The following is a 16884-nucleotide window of genomic DNA, read 5'->3' on the forward strand; positions in this document are numbered from 1 at the left end:
CTCCCCTAGATTCCAAAGCCAGACCCCCCCATCCTTGATTCTTGCTCTCTCTCATCCCACATGCAATCAACATGCAATCAGTCAATGCATCCTAAAGGGTTTACCTCCTAAGTGTCTCTTTCTTCCCATCTCACCTTCAGTTACAGCCCTAGCCTTTCTTATTTTTTGCTTGTTTGTTATTTTTTGGCCACCCCACATATGGAAGTCTCAGGCCAGGGATCAGATCCAAGCCATGACTTCCATCTAAGCTGCAGTTTTGGCAATGCTGCATCCTTAATCCACTTTGCCAGGTGGGAGACCAAACCAGAGTCCCAGAGCTTCTAAGACACTGCTGATCTGGTTGTGCCACAGCAGGAACTCTGCCTCATCTCCTCTTACCTGGGCCACTGTTTTCTTTTCTTTCCTTTTCTCTCTCTCTTTCTTTCTCTCTCTCTTTTTTTTTTTTTGTCTTTTAAGGGCTGTGCCTGCAGCATATGGAGGCTCCCAGGCTAGGGGTCAAATCAGAGCTGTAGCTGCTGGCCTGTGCCATAGCCATAGCAACACAGGATCCGAGTCATGTATGCGACATACGCAGCAGTGCCGGACCCTTAAGCCACTGAGCAGGGCCAGGGACCAGGGATTGAACCCGCATCCTCATGGATACTAGCTGGGTGTGTTACTGCTGAGCCACAACAGGAACTCTCATCTAAAGAGTTTTTGTTCCCCAGAGAACCCTAGGACCATGAATCTGAATCTATTTCCCCAGCCAAAGCCCTGCACTGATGATCCCTACAGAATATTTTTTATTTTTTTGCTTTTTAGGGCCACACCCGAGGCATATGGAGGTTCCCACACAGCCATAGCAACGCCAAATCACAGAGGCTTTGACCTGTACCACAGTTCTCAGCAACGCCAGATCCTTAACCCATCGAACGAGGCCAGGGATCCAACCCGCAACCTCATGGTTCCTAGTCAGATTTGTTTCCACTGTGCCATGATGGGAACTCCTTGCTTGCTTGCTTGCTTGCTTGCTTCCTTCCTTCTTTCTTTCCTTCTTTCCTTTTTTGCCCCACTTGTGGCATGTGAAAGTTCCTGGGCCAGAAATTGAGCAGGGACCTGAGCCATAGGAGCAACACCACCAGATCTTTAACTGCTTAGCCACATGGGAACTCCCATGACATTTTTCTTGCCACACAGTTGTTGCAATGGAATCCAACTTCTTTTCACAATCTACACAGCCCACTGTGCTCTGGCTCCTGCCTACCTGCCCTCCCACCCCATCTCCAATGAGGTCCCTCACTCTCTACACCAGCACATCTCATTCATCATGTGATTTAATATGTAACAACCTTTACACCTGCAGCTCCTTTTGCCAGAAATGCCCTTTACTTCTTATATTCACTGGGAAAATACCTTTTCATTATTAAAAACTAAGCTTGCATGATACCCCAATGAAACTTCCCCTCAGCCCTCTCCAAGAGTCAATCATTGACCCCTCAGCGCCATGCCACATCTGATAGGCACTTTTATCCAAACCCTCATGGCTTTGTGCTGTCCTATTTGTCTAAGCATTTAGCTCCTTCTCAAGACTGAGAGGCTGTATCCTCAGCAACCATCACAGTGTCTTATAAGATGTATATACCTTATAAAAGTTTGCTGACGTCAACTTAATGTGCATGTCTTCTTATGTTTTCCCTGTGGGACCTTTCACATGTAAAATAATACAGTTTGAAATTTTTCATTTTTTAAAACCATTACGAAGGCTCTCTTATATGAAAAGAGCAAAGACCATTGATAACAAATGACTCATTACATTATTTGAAATAAAAACACCCGAGTAGATCCTTTGAAAGGTGAACTTCCAATAACATTCATTAAAAGGAAAGCATGGTAAACTCTGCTGCCATGTGTTGGGTCACATGGAATCCAGTTATCAGTGATGTATCTGCTCCAAGGTCTTCAGTTTGAGGCTTGGATGAAGCCCTGGAGGGAAGCCCAGAGCTTCGAGCCCTGCCTGGCACATTTCAGACTCTTGGCAAATCTTTATTAAATGAATGAACCTCTCTGGGCCTTAGCTTCCTCTAGAGAAAAGGGAGGGATAAGACAAGATTGCATCTGAGCCTTCTTTCTGCTTCCATGTTTTATGATTCCAATTTAATTACAAACATAGAACAACTTAGAAGGAATGATACAACTGCTTGTCATCAGACAGATTGCTCTGTCCATGAAGGGACATTCTCTAGGGGGGTTTCTACCTTGAAAAAATCTTTATCATTATTATTTTTACTTATAAAAGTAATGCATGCTCATTAGATCCCCTTAGTGGTTTGCCACATAACCTTTCAGATGATTTCTTATGCATGGACAGGCATCTCTCATTTTACTGTGCTTTGCTTTATTGTGCTTCATAGATACTGCAAGTTTTACAAACTGAAGGTTTATGGCAAACTTGTGTTGTCAGAAAATGGTTAACATTATTTTAGCAATCAAGTATTTTTAAAAAGTTAAGGTATATACTTTTTTTTAGACAATGCTATTAGCACACTTAATAGACTATGTTATATTGTAAAGATAACTTTTATATGCACACACATGAAAATCTGTGTGACTTACTTTACTGAAATATTCACTTTATTGTGGTCATCTGTAACTGAATCTGTAATATTTCCCAGTTATGCCTGTACCGATATTGGGTATTTTTTTTGGGGGGGGGGAACATTGATTACTTTAAAAAAGTATCAAATATCATGAACTTCTTTTTTTGTTTGTTTTGCTTTTTAGTACCGCCCCCGAGGCATATGGAATTTCCCAGGCTAGGGGTCAAATCGGCAGCTCATGGCAAGGCTGGATCCTTAACTCACTGAGTGAGGCCAGGGATTGAACCCTTGGCCTCATAGATACTAGCCCAGTTCTTTACTGCTGAGCTACAACAGGAACTCCTCGAATATCATGAACCTCTTTCAGAGAAAATGTTCTTTATGGAAAAAGGCAGTGACATTCTTTGCTGGTTGATTAAAAATAGAAATAGAAAAAAATAGAAATAATGAGGAATTAAAAATTCCATTAAAAATAGAAATAATGTGGAATTCCTGCTGTGACAGAACAGGATTGGCAGCGTCTCTGCAGCTCTGGAATGCAGGTTCGATCCCTGGCATGGCACAGTGGGTTAAGGATATAGCATTGCCACAGCTGCATCTCACATCTGATCCCTGTCCCAGGAACACCATATGCCGTGGGGTGGCCTAAAAAGAAGAAAGAAGCAAGGAAGGAAGGAAGGAAGGAAGGAAGGAAGGAAAGAAAGGAAGAAAGAAAGAAAGAGAAAGAAAGAAAGAAAGAAAAAAGAAAGAAAGAAAGAGGAGAGAATCCTCTCCTCTTTCTACTACACTCTTGACCAAAAAGCTGAGATGGAGGAGGCCCTAACCTGGAATTTTGTTTAAACGCAAATTCCCATCTCACACTGCATATAATTCCTGACAATTTCTTGGAAGTTCTGCTCACATTTAGGCCCTGGGATGCCTTCATGGGCACCTTTCAATGGCTGCCATTGGATAAACACACTGGGCTTTTGGCACCTATGAGAAATGCCATGAGTAGTGGGTGCCAGAGAGCCCATGTCCCTAAGACTCACAAGTGTCATCTCCCTGGACCCAGTTCTGTTGTTCCTCCCCATGGGTCCCCTCCCCCAGCTTGGAGGCTGTAGCTCTTTGGGGAGGTGGGGGCGGGAGGAGCCCCGCTAAGTAGCCTGAATCCCTCCTCCTCTCTGTGCCCCCACCTCTCACTTTGGGAGCTGCTTGATATGCAGCCAGCATCCACTCAACATAATGTGCCTTTACCTGCCAATGTGCTTTGAGGGATATTGTTAGCATTAAATTTGCCATTTACATTTTCATGTCTGACATAATTGAGGAATGAATGCTCTTATGAAAATTAAACTTGTGGTTCTCCCGGGCTGCTGTAACCCTGTTAAAATGTAATGTGATTTTTGATGCTTCTTCTTGAGGTTTTTATTAAATAGAATATCAGGATGACTAATTCCCCGGGCCTAAATGCAGGCTGGGAAGCAGCATTATTGATAGGGCTGTGTCCAAATGGTCCTCCGTGCTCAGCCTCTAATGGCCTAATAATGCATTATACTTGAATCAGAAATACTTTGAGTTGTAGTGCTTATTGCCATTATTGAAAACACCTGGATGCTCCATTCATCAAGGTTACATCCAAAGGGGGCCATTTGTTTATTAGGCTGTCAGTAAACATCTCTGTTTGGTCTGGGTTCAGCCACATTTGGCCGCACTGGAGAGAGAGTGCAAATCCAGCCGGGGGATCTCTTGTGGTTCTCCTGATTAGTTTTCTCGTTAAGAAAAAAGCAAGCTAATGAAAAGTTGGGAGTGGCTTTATAAAGAACACATTTTACCTCACATAATCTGCTGTGATGGTAGCAGAGATCAGGGAGGCGGGCTCTTTCTTTCAGCAGCTGCCAAGATGGCCGCCCCGCCTCCCTGGTCCTCTCGTCCGCTGCGGATGCTCACCGGCTCGGACCCTCAGCAGCTGGGCATCCCCCTGGGCATGGAGGCCTGGGCCGATGCACCCTGGACGGGGCCTGTCTCCCTACAGAACAAAATCAAATTCCTCTCTCGTTTGGTGTCCAGAGAGGGACATCTATCTCCCTTTCACAGACACTTCCTGACTTAACGCCTTTTCCAGGAGGGCTTGGCAGCAATATTGTGACTAAACTGGAAGTGCTTTGGGATGCCTTTTTAAAAAGCCATGTTTCATACAAATTACAAAATGCAACAAACATCTCTACTGCATCAAACAGAAATATATTTATGGTTTTTTGTTCATGACTTACTTTTTGTGAGGTAAAAGGGTGCCTGTGTAACCTCAGCCGGGGTGGGGGGGAGATCTAAAACTCCGCCAGCACCCAGGAATCCTCCCCAGTGCCCCACCCAGATCTTTGCCGCCGCCATGGTGGCCTCCTTGAAGCCTCATCTCCCAAATGAGTCCACTATGAGATCTGAGTCTATAGGTCACACAGGACCAGCCACCAGATCCATCCAACTTTCCCTTTCAATATCTGTGCATACAGAGGTTTGTGGAATGACAGCACAGCAAACTTTACCCTATATTCTGTGATAATCTATGTGGGAAAAGAATCTGAAAGAGAATGGATGGGTGTACATGTAGAACTGAATCACTTTGTCATATAGCAGAAATTATCATAACATTGTAAATCAATTATACTTTAACAAAACTTTTAAAAATAATAAAAAAGAAAAATGTTAAAAAAATTTTATAAAAGGTCTACGGGAGTTCCTGCTGTGGTGCAGTGGGTTAAGGATCCAGTGTTGTCTATGCTACAGCATGGGCTCAATCTCTGGTCCAACTCAGTGGGTTAAATTCATATTTGATCCCTGGCCTGGGAACTTCCTTCTGCCTTGGATGTGGCCAACCTCCTCCCCTCACGCCACTCCCCCTCCCCAAACAAACCATGTCTGGGAACAGGCTCCTAGCCTTTGCTTCCCAGTCCTGAATAGAGTGTATTAAGGAGGGAGGTAGGGGACCAACAATGCAATAGCACAGTGGATGCAGAGAAAATCTACCCAGTAAAAAGAGCCTGAGACTGAAATCAGAAAGCTTCTCCCTGTGGTCGCCCTACTCTTGGGGGCGCTCGTCTTGGCGTCCCTTCAAACACTGGCTTGGTTTGGGATTCTGATCGTAATGCAAACATTTCCACACCCTTAAAATTGTATTTTCTGTCTCATGAAACAAAGCAGGGAGGACTAAATCTGCATCAATTAAAAATTACATACTCAGCGAGTGTTCTATAATTGCCACCCCAAAAGTGGGACAAAATGTCAAAGATGGTTGTGCTCTGGTCTTCAAAAAGCCTGTGTCCCCTCAGCTTTGACTGCTTCTGTGGGGACCGCTCCTTGGTCTTTTCAGGCTTCCCTCCCTCTAGGGACGGTCGAAGCCCTGGGCTATAAGCCCTGCAGGCTATGGGGCAGGATGGGGTGGGGCGCATGTTGCCTGGCCTGTGGGCTCACCTGAGGGAAAGGACATTCTACTCAGAGGGACTGTCTAGTAGCTTACGTCACAGGCATGTGATCTCTGTTGGCAATGTTTGGTTTTGAAATTTTCTGGGGCTAAGAGGGGAGTTAGGAAAATTTGTTCTCTCCTGCAAGCAGGAATTCCCTGAGCATCATTCTTTTCCCTGAAGCCCACAGAAGCTCTCCTGTGTTCACAGTTCTACCAGTGGGAGAAGCATCTGGCTGGGGTGAGGCAAAGGCTTTGATACCTACTGCTTTGAACCCCTTATTGCTCTTGTAAAAAAAATAAACTAACAGAAATCTCAATTAGAGTTGGTAGACCAGCAGGGGGAGCTCTGGTGCCCTACCTCATATCAGAACTCAACAGGAAGAACAAATCTCCCCTGACAAAGACTTGGCCAATGAGAGCTCTGGACTCTGTGTTTTCTGTAGGCTCCCAACTTCCTTTCCCCCTCTATAAAAGACTTCTCCTGCCCTTGCTGGGTGGGGACTTGCACACAGCTTGCTATGTTTGCAAATTCCAAACTACAATTCTCTGCTGATCTCAAACAAACCTGTCTTTGGTGGTGAAATATCTGGGCCATAAAGTGCTTAAATGCAGGTTCTTGTTTAATCATCACCTTATTTAATTTCATCACTGACCAGGAGCCGGGACCTCATTCTTGTTCTCTGCTGCTATTTCTAGACTTTGCAGAGCATCTGGTGCTCAGGGAATGAACTTGTGTTGAATTAGTGAAAGTATTTTTCATGTGCTTGATGGCTGGGACAGAACAGGAGGGAGGAGGTTCGTTGTAATACCTTTTCTCTGAACAGATTGAACTGCCATCCACCCTTATTCAGCCAAGATCAATTGTTTTAAAGAATCAAGGGATCTGACAGCTTCTTCGGTATCTCTCTGTTCAGGTCCTGCCTTAGAAGCTGTGATATTTTGGAGCTGGAGGTAAGGAGGGGCACAGAGGGGGCTGTGGCTCTGACAGCAGACGAGTGCAGTTTGAGACAGTTCTGCTTCTTGCCAGCTGACCCCCTGGCAATATAACCTGACAACCAAAGCCTCAGCTTTCCATCTTAAAATGAAGTCTAGCTTTATCTAGGTCTTTTAAGGCTTCAAAATCCAGCCTGGATGGGTATTTAATAGATTCCATTTCCTTCTCTGGAACAGATGGTTAAATTGAAGCCTGGAAGTCTAAGGGGGGTGTTTAAAGACTTTTATCCAAAGTGTGAGGTTTTAGGGTATTTATGCCTGTTAAATACAGATTTCTGCCCCAGCTCCAGAGTTGCTGATTCCATGGATCTGTAGGGACCCGAGAATTTGCATTTCTAACAGCCCACTGCTGCTGCTGGTCCTGGGACCACACTGTGAAAATCATTTATATGAAGGCTGAGATGCCAGGGACATGGGTACCCAGAAAGCCAAAAGGAGAACCACAACATAAAAATGGAGTATGCTGAGTCTCCAGGACTCACATTTCTAAGGCCACGTTCAAGAGAACAGAAGACAGCAAACGCCTTGTTAAAAAAAAAAAAAAAAATACAGGTTTATTATATGGAGAGCTGACAGGACTGATTGGAAATAAATCCACCTCCAAACAAATTCACTTTTTTAGGAAGTAAATGAAGGCCATCCTGTGAGATGCACTGACGGTGAAACTTTAGAAGCTATAGAAATTATAACCATTCATCCTGTTTCTAGCTTTCGATGGTGAGCGTGGGGATTCCAGGGAAGAGGAAGCCTTTTCTGCTAATGGCCCTGGCTCCAGGGAAGATGGAAAAGATGTGGCTTCCTCCCTCATTCCCTCATCCTGGCCTCATCAGAATCACAACGTCTTGAGGTCAGAGCTGCCAAAGATAGTTTTTCTTCAAGAAACCTGAAGCCCATAGGAGGTCTGTCTTCTTGGGGGAAATCTCTGACTAACCGGTTGCTCTGTATGAGGGACACCTAGTGTGACGGGATTAGCCCACCTGGTTGCTGTCACCCAGGCCACACAGTAGAGTCACCTGGGGAAACTGACAAGAAAAGAGTACAGATGCCTTGTGCTCTCGTGCTGTCTTTATTCAGAGCTGCCTTTTTTTTTTTTTTCTGGTCTTTTTAGGGCTGCACTCGCAGCATATGGGGTTCCCAGGCTAGGGGTTGAATTGGAGCTTCTATAGCCGTCGGCCTACACCACAGCCACAGCAATGCTAGATCTGAGCCTCGTCCTTAACCCACTGAGTGAGACCAGGGATGGAACACTTGTCCTCATGGATACTAGTTGGATTCTTTACCGCTGAGCCAGGATGGGAACTCCCTCTACTCAGAGCCTTTGAGGGAGGTTGTTTCTCTGTTGTTGTTTTTTTTTTCTAAACTCAAAATGGATTAAAGACCTAGATACAAGACCAGATACTATAAAACTCTTACAGGAAAACATAGGCCAAACACTCTCCGTGGAGGACAGACATAAATGATAGCAACATCTTCTCAGATCCACCTCTTAGAGTAATGACAGTAAAAACAAAAATAAACAAATGGGACTTAATTAAACTTAAAAGTTTCTGCACAGCAAAGGAAACCCTAAACAAAATGAAAATACAACCCACAGAATGGGAGAAAATCTTTGCAAATGAATCAACTGACAAGGGATTAATCTCCAAAATTTATAAACACCTTCTGCAGCTCCATACCAAAAAAAGGAAGAACCCCACCAAAAAATGGGCAGAAGATCTAAACAGACAGTTCGCCAAAGAAGACATACAGATGGCCGAGAAACACATGAAAAGATGTTCGACATCACTCATCATTAGAGAAATGAAAATCAAAACCACTGTGAGGTACCACCTTACACCAGCCAGAAGGGCCATCATCCAAAAGTCTACAAACAATAAGTGCTGGAGAGGGTGTGGAGAAAAAGGAACCCTAGTACACTGTTGGTGGGATTGTAAATTGGTGCAACCACTGTGGAAAGCAGTATGGAGATTCCTCAGAAAACTAAACATAGAACTACCATTTGATCCAGCCATCCCACTCCTGGGCATCTATCCAGAGAAAACCATGACTCTCAAAGACACATGTACTCTGATGTTCATTGCAGCACTCTTCTCAATAGCCAAGACATGGAAACAACTTAAATGTCCATCGACAGAGGAGTGGATCCAGAAGATGTGGGACATATATACAATGGAATATTACTCAGCCATTAAAAGGAATGAAATACCAGCATTTTTAGCAACATGGATGGACCTAGAAATTATCATGCTGAGTGAAGTCAGCCATACAATGAGACACCAACATTAAATGCTCTCACTGACATGTGGAATCTGAAAAAAGGACAGACTGAACTTCTTTGCAGAACAGATACTGACTCACAGACTTTGAAAAACTTATGGTCTCCAAAGGAGACAGTTCAGGGGGTGGGGGGATGCGCTGGGATTATGGGATGGAAATCCTATGAAACTGGATTGTGATGATCATTGTACAACTATAACTGTAATAAATTCATTGAGTAATAAAAAAAAGAAAACAAACAAACAAACAAACAAAAAACAAACCAAAAAACCCCCCAAAGTTCTGAAGAGGGTTTCTATGTGAGTTCAGTGAAAATCCCTGCCAGCTCCCTTGATTTGTCCTGCTGCTCCCTTGCCTCCCATTCTTGCATTTGTCCCCAGTTCCTTTTTCAGAACCTGTCACAGGCGTTCAACTGGGGGTTTGCTGACAAGAGTCTCTCCTTGACCAAACTGTGGTCAGGCTCCACTGAGCCTTCTTCCCAAATGGTCCTTGATTTCTGGGCTTCTATGTTTGTCTCTGCATTGTTCAATTTTAGCAAGAATCCTGTTAAGTTGATTTAGCCAGAATCTTCCCCCACCCCCAAAATCGGATCCGGTTCCTCATTCTCCACCATGCCCCAACTGATGACTGATCATCCTGGTCTGTCTTCAGCAAGAATCCTGTTAGGTCAGTTCAGTCAGAATCCGCCTGAGACCTCTAATGTTTCCCTTAGTAACTTTCCATCCACTGACCCCCATCTGGCTTCTTAAATTCCCATTTTTTTCCTATTGTGTTCAGAGCTGACCACAATCTCTCTCTCCTATTGCAAAACCCATCAAGGTAGTCTGCATACCTATCTCAGTGGTCTTGAATAAAATCTGCCTGATTGTTTTAACAAGTGCCATGAATAATGTTTTCCTTAACATTACTCCAGGTGAGAGGCTTCTCTGTCTGGCTGGACAGTTTATTCCTTAAATGCAGCACTATTCATTCTGTGGTCCCAGGAACACTAGAGTCCTCTGGTATGTTAAGAAAAGTTCTCTAAGAGAGACAGAGAGAGAGGAAGGGAGGGAGAGGGGCAGAGAGGGAGGGAGGAAGGAAGGAAGGAAAGAGGAAAGGAAAAAAGGAAGAGAAAGACAGAAAGGAAGGAAGGAAGAGTTCCCATTGTGGCTCAGAGGAAATTAATCTGACTAGGACCCATGAGGATGTAGGTTCAATCCCTGGCCTTGCTCAGGGGGTTAAGGGTCCAGTGTTGCCATGAGCTGTGGTGTAGGTTGCAGACACGGCTCGGATCTGACATTGCTGTGGCTCTAGGCTGCTGGCTACAGCTCCAATTCGAACCCTAGCCTAGGAACCTCCATATACTGCAGGTGCGGCCCTAAAAGGAAAAAAAAGGAAGAAAGAAAGAAAAAGAGGAGGATGGGTTGCAGAAGGAGGATAAGGAGAGTTTTGTGATCAACTATTTTTGGACATTGGAGAAATTCAAAATTTCCTTTTCTGAAGAATTTTTTTTTTTCAATCAGAGTCTTTATTTTACTAATATGAAGTCCAACTTTATTTTTCAGGGAATTCCATTAACATCTCAGAGAACAGACTTATATCATGGCTTTGGGATCATCACAATCCAGCTTTTTAGCCCTCTTTTGCCACTGACCAGGTGCCTTGTTCCATCAAGTGTAAAGTGGGGACAATGACAATCTGACTTTATGGAACTGTGGGGAGGATAAAAGGAGCTAATGCATGCTAAGTGCTTAGCTCAGTGATTCTGGATATAGGGGATGCTCAATTTAAATGATCATTACCCAGCAGAAGGACCAGCAGTGGATATGAGAGGCTAGAACAGGAACGAGGGTTAAGTTTAGATGTGATGGATGCAAGTTCTGTTAATCCTGGACTTGTTGACCCTCTTCAGAATCTCCTGGAGACTTCTGGGGATCCTTTAAATCAGAGGTACCGCTTTCTAGGCCCCAAGTCAGATTCTGCTTTGGCAGGCGAAGGCAAGACTTTCAAGCCCCTCATGCTGGACCAAAGACCAGAAGTTGCCCTAGGGATTTCCTAAGACTTTTTTTTTTTGTCTTTTTTTTAGGGCCACACCAGGGCATATGGAGGTTTCCAGGCTAGGTGTCCAATCGGAGCTGTAGCTGCCAGCCTACAGTCACAGCAACGTGGGATCCGAGCCATGTCTGCAAACGACACCACAGCTCAGGGCAACCCAGGATCCTTAACCCACTGAGCGAGGCCAGGGATCGAAGCCGCATACTCAGGGACACTAGTCGAGTTCATTAATCGCTGAGCCACGACAGGAACTCCTCCTAAGACTTTTAACCTTGGTGTATTTTCTTTTTAAGGGCCTTTACAGGATAGTATTAAAAGCGCTGATAAAGTGGATGTGTGAAGCATGCCGACTGGTTAGGCAGACATTCCCAGAAGGGCTCAGGGGCATATGTTGCCCAAAGTGGTATTTCTAATCCTGTGCCCTGTGCTCTGTCTAGAAGGACATGGCAAAACCTTTGCCAAACACTCAGAGGCAAAGGTTCCTCACAGATAGTGGGGGTGGGATCAGTTTAGCTGGGAGGAAACCGGTGTCTCCCTGGATTGGAGTCAAGAGGCACCCACTGAAATTTTTCTACTCTCCTTTCCTCCCTTTTCTTTTTTCTTTCCATTGCCACATTCAGAAATGTTCTGAAGGACAGATTTTTGGAGACAAGTTAAGTGTTAGGAATGAGGCAAATCTAATTGGCTTTTAAAATTTTATTTTTAAAAAACTTATTATTATTATTAAAGTGTAGTTGATTTACAATGTTTCATCAAGTTCTGTGGTACAACGAAGTGACCCGATCACACACAGTTCCCTGTGCTGTACAGTAGAATCCCATTGCCTATCCATTCCGGATACAACAGTTTGCATCCCCCAAAGGCCCCTATTGCCCAGCCCTCCCACTCCTTCGCCTCCCCCACCCCGACTCCCAAGTCTGCTCTTCTTGGCCATGCTCTGTTTCTGTTTTTTGTTTGTTTGTTTTTTTAGATACGACCATCTGTTCCACATTTTAGATTCCACAAATAAGTGCTAGCATATGGTATTTGTTTTTTTCTTTCTGGTGTACTTCACTTAGTGTGAGGGTCTCTAGCTCCAGCCACATTGCTGCAAATGGCATGTCTTTTTTATGGCTGAGTAATATCCCATTGTATATATATACCACATCTTAATCCATTCACCTGTTGAAAGACACTCAGGTTGTTTCCATGTCTTGCTATTGTGAATAATGTTGCTATGAACATAGGGGTGCATTTGTTAAAACTTTTAAGCTGGATCTTGTAGATAGGTAGGGCCGCCTCCAAGAGTAGAAGCTTTTTGTTTGTTTGTTTGTTTGTTTTTTGGTAGAACATAGTTCAAAAATGCTTGGAAAAGGTCCTGAGAAAAAAGGTCACTACAATATTAATTTGCCTTTTTTTGAGGAGGGATACATTCACATGGCTCCAACTTCAGAAATTAACACTGAAATGTGTCATTCCCTCCCTGTCAGTCTCCTCAGTTCCTGCTCTTCTAAACAAGTTTCCACTACATACGCGTCTGGTATAGTCTTCCACGTTGTTTTCAAAATACAAATACAAGCCAATTATTTCCCTTCTCTTTTACAAGTGTTTGATGATTATAACAATTCCCTGCTCTGCACTTTGCTTTTTCACGCAACAATATAATCTCTTCAGAGCTCAGATGCAGTTTCGGTCTTCCTTATCCTTGCTGTTGTTAAAATATCATCTCTACCTAGGCGCTTTCTGGCTCTTTCCAGCTGACTTCTGGGCAGAACTGATTAGATTGTCATAACTTGTATCTAATAAGGTGGCTGAGGACTCGCTCTCGTGAGCAGCGGAAGTGTCACGGCCAGCTTCTTCTTGCTGTTTGCTGTGCTTGCACTATTATTATTATCATCTGCAATCATCATCTCTTGGCAGGAACCTTTTAAAGCTACTTGCCTATTTCCCAAGGGCTGGTTTAGGCTAACTTCGAATCCAAGTCATACACTGACGTAACTGCGCACGCCTAAACTGCACCGGACCTGAGACCCGGAAGCAGGTGCGGGAGGGGGTGAAGGTCTCTGCCTTGGGAGCCCCTCTCCCTCAGGAACCCTCAGGCCATGTGACTGTGCCAGGCTCAGCTGCAGACTCCCTAAGGGCTCAGTGTTAGCTCGTTAAACGTTACCAACATTTAACATCTTCCTCATTTTTTGATGAAAAGTAAATATAAATAGAAGCTTTACTATTTTTTTCCCACATCTCCATGGATTATCTTCTGCATACCCTGCATGAATGTAACCTACTTTTGGAGACCACTGCTCAAGACAAAAAGGTCTAGTTTCTTTAGCTTTAATCATCTATCTAAAATATATTTACAACTAAAAATTACAGTATTACTGCATATTCATTGAAGAAAAAAGCAGGAAGTATAAAATCAGTCCTAATCCCATAATCTAGTGATAACCATACTTTATTTTTTGGTTTATAGTCTCCTTGACTTTTTCTTAAAGATGTGTGTATAATTTTTTTTTTCAAAAATGTGGTCATACAGCACACACTGTTTTACTGAATCTTATGGTACATCTTTATTTCCTCAGGAGAAAGCCCCGTGAAGTGAAATGGCTAAGCAGAGGGCAGGCTTATTAACATCCCAAGGGATTCCTGCTCCGCAGAATCCTGGGTTCAAGTCTCAGCTCCTCTACTTAACAGCTGTGAGGCAGCTACTCACCCTCTTCAGACCTCACTGCTTTCCTCTGTGCCATGAGGGTTATCTCTCTCTGAGTTGCTCTGGGCTGGTGTGGGTAAAGCATTTCCACAGCACCAAGCTCAGGTAGGTACGTAACACATGGTGGTGGATGTCATTATTACTACTATGGAATGTGATGACCAAACCCAGTGGTGGGGAGACAGACACTGGTCAAGTTAGAATGTGCACATGCACCATTAGGGCGCCCAAGGAACCTCTAACGGGGGGTCTGGCCAGTCACGGGGGTTAGCAGAGTCTTCCCCAGGAGCAGGATGTGACAGGTGGAGAGAGGAGGGAAGAGCATCCCAGGAGAGGGCACAGAGTGTGCGATGGCCCTGTGGAGGCTGAACCAGGGCGGAAAGGAGGCTGGCGAAGCTGGGGAGAGGAGAAAAGGGAGTGTGGTGAGAGAGGAGCTGGGAGATGAGCAAGGGCCAGGCCAGGCCAGGCAGGGTCTGTGGATGATTTTGGTTTCTATCCTAACAGCAATGGAAAGCCACCCAAAGGTCTAAATGGCAGATTTTATTTTGTTTGACTATTATGACAAGGTGTTGTAGGAGAAGAGGGGCAGGGGTGACGACTGCGCCTGGTGCGGGGGGAGCCAGGGGAGATGACTTTGAGGAGCTGGCCTTGAAGGCTGAGTGAAGCACTGAGCCCTGGGGAGAGAGTGCTCTGGCCTCTCCAGCTCCAACACTGGATCACACCGGTAAAGCCCCGTTTCCCCGCCTGGGTTCAAGGCATCTGTTCCCCCAGAGAGAGTGAAGTGCTGACCCACTGGGAATCCCAGTTCACTCTCCTAAGGAAAGGGGTCACCTTTAGACCCCCCTTCTCAGGCAAGTCCTCTGAGCCTGTTCCCTGAGGCTCCTCACTATGGGTCAGGGCCGTGGGGTGCGCAGCAGGGACCTTCCTCCTCCCACACCACCTGACCAGCTATGAGCTGGGCCATTAGCATTCGGTCCTTAGGGGCTTGTCAAAGACCAAAGTCTGTGGATGCTACATTTGCTTTATAAATGAGCATATGCAAGGATATCTGTATAATAATTGCTCCCTCGAACACTCGTTTTCCCTTCATCTTTTCGGAATGAGTGAAATGAAAACTTCCAGGGCCAACGCAGACTTTTAGATTTGCTGAGCCCAGAGGGAGTAATATTACTGCCAACAAGTTATTTAGATGTTTCGATTGCAATTATGGTTTGTGAGTTCAGACGCTGTCAGAAATTTCATTTTCTTTATAAATTCACTTTTCTTTTAAAATGTAACCCGCAGGTAAATTTTTGCTGAGGTAGGAAGTAAGCATAGCCAGTGACCAAGGGAGGGAGCAGAGAGTCTGCAGGACAGCATTTATTTTGAATGTGAATGTGACTGTCTGTAGTGTTGCAGCCCACACACAATTGAGAACCAAGTTGCTCCCAATGGGCCCTAGAACCAGTGATTACACGGAGTTTTGGGCCCATTTCTGTCGTATCTTTGGACAATCTCTGAGCTCCAGGGTTCAGGGACTCCTACAAGCTTTGGTAAGCTGTCAATACCATGTTATCAACACTAGGGGGCAGCCAGTGCCCAGTGGATCCGCACTTGCTTGGCCAGCAGCATCACACAGGCGACAAGAGCAGGGGGCTGAGTCTGCACCGCAAGGGGGCAGCCCCTAGTGGGAAAATGTTGATGAGGAGAACTGCAGTGGTCTCAATCTACTGTCTGCTTTGACACAGCCCCACATGGCCCCCCGCCCGGCTCCCACCCCCGCAACTCACCTAACACACTTCCCACACACTCCTCGCGTGCCTCCACACACCCCACTGCCCCCAACACCCTCGTCATGCCCTGACACTTCTCGACATGCCCCCACGGCCCCCAGATTTCTTATAGCCACTCCTCCCCAACCTTCTTCCCTCCCACACGCCCCCTACTGACCCTTCACACTTCGGCAAGATTCCTCCCCCGCCCCCCAACCCCACACCGAGAGTTCCTGTCCTGAGGGACTGGGCCCATGTCCTGCTGCCCTGTCATTGGCCCAGCATCAGGCTGGGCCATCCTGAAACCGTCACCTCAATCCCAGAACTCCTTCGTCTTCAGGTTTGGGGTTGTGTCCCCTTTTCCCATGTGACTCTGCTCTCTGGTCCGACTCAGGAGAGACGAATGCACGGCAAGTGTTCTTAGAGCACACTGGTCTTCCTTTGCCCTCTGCTTGGTGAAATCCTTTTTGTTTTCTAAAGTCGATTACGACTGTCACCTTATCCAAAAATCATCTTCCAATCTTTACTGCCCTAACCTCTCTACCTTTCCTCCCAAGCTTCCTAGTCTCTGAGGAAGCCCTTACTGTCTGTGCCCTGTTTTCTAGAAGCTTCTTGAAGGCAAGGAGGATGGTTTTTCTCTCTCAGAGTTGGGAAAGAAGAAATGCGGTCCTACCATCAGCCCACCTTCCTTAAGTGTCCTGACTCTCTATCCTCACCTGTTTGAATCCCAGGTGCCTTGGAAACCTAGAGAGGGCCCCAGACAGCATCTGGGAGCTCACCTTTCCCTTCCTCAAGCACGTTATCCAGGCCTGGCACTTCCTTGAGCTTTTGCTCATTTCATATGAACAAGTTCAAAAAAAAAGTGTAAAGACTCAATAGTCATGGTCCATTGTAAAAAGTTTCTGACTGAGACACTCAGCTTATGGAAGGACACTGCCCTCTCACCACACGGAGCACCCAGGCAGGCCACCAACCCTTGTCTCCACAACAGAGCCTAGATGCAGCTGGATCATGTGGACATATATTTCCTGATGTGAATATCTGGCTCCTCTGTTTATTAAATACATATCTTTCTGTAAATTATAGGCATGTATTTCCTCTGTATAAGTACTCTACGGTAGATAAGGA

This window comes from Phacochoerus africanus, chromosome 16 (assembly GCF_016906955.1).
Source record: "Phacochoerus africanus isolate WHEZ1 chromosome 16, ROS_Pafr_v1, whole genome shotgun sequence".
Lineage (NCBI taxonomy): Eukaryota > Metazoa > Chordata > Mammalia > Artiodactyla > Suidae > Phacochoerus > Phacochoerus africanus.